Consider the following 6,000-nt stretch of genomic DNA (forward strand, 5'->3'; position numbering starts at 1 on the left):
GTGGAACTTACGTTAGACCCGCACACAAATTAGCAGTCTTAGATGTATCAGCTTAGTAGAAAACCGCACGGCAAGAGTCGAATACAGAATATAGCGAAAGTAACAAACAGCAAGCAAGCAAATAAACAAACAAACAAACGCACACACACACGAGGCAACTGACAGAAGATGGGACGTGAAGCCACGGTTTGTACAATCGCGAAAGAGAGGTGTGTCATCACGAAGATCGGGTTTATAAAGTCGCTAATTTATAAACCTTTTAGCATTGAGGTGTTTATTATCGCCTAACAAATATATTTAACCGTGGCGCACTTGGGGGGACAATGTTGGAAACTTTATAGAACAAGAAACAAGAAACAACAAGAAAGAAGAGGAAAGATCGGAAAAAGGGAGCTCGCGCCTACCCGACGGGAATGAGCAAGAGCAGTCTGGAAACGACGAACAAATGTACTAATTTTTTGATTTCTCTCTGCATTAAAGATTTCTAAAAAATTCAACCGCGTTTCAACATCGGTGTCTTCAGGAGAGCGTTCCAGCACTATATTGATTCTCGGACCACTTCCTGGACGCGTGGCGGGGCTGCAATCGGGAGCTGCAACAAACGGACAGTGGTTAAGAACGTGTGACAGTATTTGGCTGAATTTGCGAAAGTGAACGGTATGTGCGCTCTTACCCGATGCCCAAATCCTTGTTTCGTACATCGTCAAACGACGGCTAGATGTTCCGTTCCTGTGCGTTCCTGCGACGGAGCAAAAAAAAAAAAAAACATCACCGTGAGAATAATCAAGCACATCCGTTGGTGTCCGGAACACGGTGGTTGATGTTACCGTCATCGTTAGCGGAATGCGAAACTACTCACCCAACGTATGCACTGGACGTACCGCGCATTCAGCATCCAGAAGTATCGTCTAGCAGAAGAGCGTGTGAAACAACAATTACAACACACTGCCCCCCGGCAGACCGGCAGACATCCACGCGCACGAAACACTCTCCATCACGCGATGGCCACTTGCACGCATCTCAGGCAGTCCTGGATGCTGGAGAGACTCAGCACACGCGCATTGGTAAGCCTGGCAGGATGTGCACAGCAAACACAAATCACTCGCGCGAGCTTTCTTTCGTGTATTTGGTAACTGGATCGAGCGGAGGTAACAGGAAGCCTCCGAATTCTGTCCGGGGGGCAGGCCGCCCGCCTGTGGTGTTTTCAACGCAAAGACGTCGAATTAACGTCGAGCATACACTTTCAAACACTGTGTGTAACGGGACGAATGCGAGGCCGGCACACGGAACACGAAACACTAAATTGAAAACATGAGAAACACGGCAAATCTCTGTATGCCTACTAGACAACATTAGATAATAACAGTGTGAATTGAAAACACATCTCAGCACACATTGGAAACCATCCATAGGAATAATTAATAAGTAAAAGTCAGGCATGCGTTGAAACCATTATTTAGCAAGCTGACGTGTGCAACAGACGCTTTTTCCACTGTGTCTCATATCAGCAACATATTTTATCGAAAATGGCCAGCCGTAAGATCGGAAACCGTCGCAATGATACGTTGCACCTGGAGCAACTGACGTTTGAACTGGAGAAAAAACTGAACGAGCTGCCACGAGTGAGCAACGTGACATCAGATGACAACGGACCATGCACAGCGGCAGATTTAAGGGTTTGGGAATACAAGAACTTCGTTTTTATGCCGGACGACATGAAGCGTTTTTACATGTCGACCGATGGGATGCACACGAGCTGGACGTACAACTATTCGAAGAGCGCAAAATTACGTGTAGGCCACCTCTACATACCTAAATTGACGCACATCCAGAACCTCGAACTGAAAGGACCGGGAACTGTTTTCGAGCTCGAGCGCATAGGTGACAGGGGTTTCGTTTTGCTCGTGTACAAGACAAATGTTACAACCCGTCCGGAAATTTATTTGTTGGAAGTGGGATCGTGGAAGTGGACACTGTTGGCGGACTCCTTTACGACATACTTACGCATGAGCATCGAGCATCTCGGGCTACCATGTTGGCAGTTAGCCTTTGCCAGCTGTCGCCTGCCAGGGTGGGCTGAACAGCTGTTTTTGGTGCTGGCTCCACATTTGCTTTTGGACAATGACGAAATGCTAGGACCGAAGAGCGCGCCGGTATACCACCGAGCGCAGCACCCGCTCAATGTGCTAGATCCGGCTAGATTTTGGACCACGGTACGACGCATGCGCTCGGCACATGAATAGCCAACGACCAACGAGAACGAGAACGAGGTGGCCAAGGAGGATTACTTTACCATTACGTTAGACCATTACGCATTTAAAATAAACAATAAATAGCCACTGCACGGCCACTGTTTCAATTACATAGAAATGTAGTTTTATTTCTATCTAAAGCTTACTTTTGTTTTCTTCCCATTCGCATTCCCATTCCGCATTCAGGGACCAGCTTTGCCCGTGAACAACACAACACACATGGTTTGGTCTGATAATTGTACACAGTTTTGAGATTGTATCGAAGGATCGAATAAAATTGCTTCACAAACTTCATCAACCACCACCACCCAGAAGAGGGTTCCTTGACTGGGTTTTACCCGTAGCAGTATATGGGCACCTGGGCAATACACAGTGCTGGGCAGACAGCACTGCGCAACGAACACAACTTGTACATCACGCACGCACGCACGCACACACACACACACACACACACACACACACATCATTTGTTTATTTACACCCATACAATTCATTACCTTGCACCGTTCGATATTCAAACATTGTGCGAGAAGCGACCGCGTTGCCGGGCCAGTATGAATGCGGTGCGTTTATAGTGCAGTGCTGGGTGCGCGCGTGTTTGGCGCACTACTGTGAGGCGAAACTAACAACGACGCCGGTGATTCGCGATGCTGGGAAAAGGTGCGCCAGTGGGAATGATGGCTTGTACAGCGCGCACAGCTGCCAGTACTGCTCGCCGCCTGAGAAGGGCCCGATCAACGCGGCCAGCTTTGTATGGGCGTGCGTCTATGCGGCAGTGTTGAAAATTCGTGATTTTTTCACAACTACCCCCACGGGGGACTAAAAACGACGGGGCCGGGGGCAAAAGGAGTGCCAATGGGAGTGATCTGGTTGTTTGTACAACGCGTACGTCGGTGCCATCACTGGTGCCGGTACAATAATACTACAATGAGCATGTTCATAGGCGACGACATAGTTTAAAAAAACGATGACACTTATCGTCTCAAAACCGTCGTCGTTGGTCTAAATAAACGCGTCCTCGAGGCGAAAATGCGCGAACGCATTAAATGTCGGGTAAAAGGTCGGCCACAAATTATGCTAAAACGACTGGAAAACAGAAACTCCACATAAAAAAAAAAAAACAAAACGAAAGTTTCATCAAAAAGCTGCATGACTACTCATGGGGATTTGAATCCCGGCCCTGCCATGTGAAGACCAGCGCCGCTGTAGCGTCGGTGATATTCGCGAGATGTTCTATCGAGTAGGAATGAAGAAGGACGACCAACGCAGCCAAATGATATTCTGGGACGACCTTCGAGGCGAACCTGCTGTTTACGTGGTTACCGTTATGACGTTTGGTGCAGCATGCTCGCCCACTAGCGCACAGTTCGTGAAAAACCGAAATGCATCACGTTTCCGGCAGGATTTCCCGCGAGCGGTGGAATGCATCGAAGAGGAACATTATGTCGATGACATGCTTGTCAACGTGGAAACGGAAGAGGAAGCTGCTGAGCTAGCTAAAACGGTTCGCTATATTCACGCGAAAGGGGGCTTCGAGATACGGAATTGGGCGTCCAATTCACGCAAGGTGGTTGATTCAATGCAGGAAGGGCCAACGCCTATTCTGAACGACCACGGGATCCTGAGAGTGGGGGGACGTTTGACGGAATGCGTAGGCATCAACAATTCCTCACGGAACCCGATCATCCTTCCTCGGCGAGACTACGGAACCGATCTCATTATTCGGGAGCAACACGAAAGGTACAAACACGGCAACCACAACACGGTTTTGAGCGAATTAAGGATGCGGTACCGTGCGAATTAAGGATACCGTACAAAGAACCGCATTTTATTAACGTGCCTTTTCCTTCACAGGGATCGACTACTTCCGCCCGTTTTTACTGCCTCGCGTCGAGAGCTGTACATCTCGAGATAGCGGCGTCCCTCACCACAGCGTCATGCGTACTGGCGTTTCGCTGATTCATCGCTAGACGTGGAACGCCCCTAGAAGTGATCAGCGACAGAGGTACCAACTTCGTCGGTGCCGAAGAGGTTGATCACGATGTTCTGATGACCGAGTTCTGCGGACCGCGGATGAAGTGTACATTTAACCCGCCTGGGGCGCCTCACTTTGGCGGCTGCTGGGAGCGTTTGGTACGTTCCGTGAAGAAGGTACTGAATCAGTTCATGTTCCCCAAGCGCCCTACGGATGAAGTAATGCTGTCAACGTTCACGGAGATCGAACTCATCCTTAATTCGAGACCACTTACCTACGTGCCCCTGAACGACGGACTGGCTGACCCTATAACACCTAATCACCTGCTCCTTGGGAGCTCTGATGGAAGCAAACCACCGGCAGTTTTCTGTGATAGCCCTGCTACAATCCGCTCGTCGGGGCGAATGGCGCAGCATTCAGCAGATTTATTCTGGAAGAAATGGACGGTCAAGTTAGGCAAGCCACGGTACAAACGAGCAGTGGAACTTACGTTAGACCCGCACACAAATTAGCAGTCTTAGATGTATCAGCTTAGTAGAAAACCGCACGGCAAGAGTCGAATACAGAATATAGCGAAAGTAACAAACAGCAAGCAAGCAAATAAACAAACAAACAAACGCACACACACACGAGGCAACTGACAGAAGATGGGACGTGAAGCCACGGTTTGTACAATCGCGAAAGAGAGGTGTGTCATCACGAAGATCGGGTTTATAAAGTCGCTAATTTATAAACCTTTTAGCATTGAGGTGTTTATTATCGCCTAACAAATATATTTAACCGTGGCGCACTTGGGGGGACAATGTTGGAAACTTTATAGAACAAGAAACAAGAAACAACAAGAAAGAAGAGGAAAGATCGGAAAAAGGGAGCTCGCGCCTACCCGACGGGAATGAGCAAGAGCAGTCTGGAAACGACGAACAAATGTACTAATTTTTTGATTTCTCTCTGCATTAAAGATTTCTAAAAAATTCAATCGCGTTTCAACATCGGTGTCTTCAGGAGAGCGTTCCAGCACTATATTGATTCTCGGACCACTTCCTGGACGCGTGGCGGGGCTGCAATCGGGAGCTGCAACAAACGGACAGTGGTTAAGAACGTGTGACAGTATTTGGCTGAATTTGCGAAAGTGAACGGTATGTGCGCTCTTACCCGATGCCCAAATCCTTGTTTCGTACATCGTCAAACGACGGCTAGATGTTCCGTTCCTGTGCGTTACTGCGACGGAGCAAAAAAAAAAAAAAAAACTTCACCTTGAGAATAATCAAGCACATCCGTTGGTGTCCGGAACACGGTGGTTGATGTTACCGTCATCGTTAGCGGAATGCGAAACTACTCACCCAACGTATGCACTGGACGTACCGCGCATTCAGCATCCAGAAGTATCGTCTAGCAGAAGAGTGTGTGAAACAACAATTACAACACACTGCCCCCCGGCAGACCGGCAGACATCCACGCGCACGAAACACTCTCCATCACGCGATGGCCACTTGCACGCATCTCAGGCAGTCCTGGATGCTGGAGAGACTCAGCACACGCGCATTGGTAAGCCTGGCAGGATGTGCACAGCAAACACAAATCACTCGCGCGAGCTTTCTTTCGTGTATTTGGTAACTGGATCGAGCGGAGGTAACAGGAAGCCTCCGAATTCTGTCCGGGGGGCAGGCCGCCCGCCTGTGGTGTTTTCAACGCAAAGACGTCGAATTAACGTCGAGCATACACTTTCAAACACTGTGTGTAACGGACGAATGCGAGGCCGGCACACGGAACACG

This window comes from Anopheles stephensi, unplaced genomic scaffold (genome assembly GCF_013141755.1).
Source record: "Anopheles stephensi strain Indian unplaced genomic scaffold, UCI_ANSTEP_V1.0 ucontig337, whole genome shotgun sequence".
In the NCBI taxonomy this organism is placed as follows: Eukaryota; Metazoa; Arthropoda; class Insecta; order Diptera; family Culicidae; genus Anopheles; species Anopheles stephensi.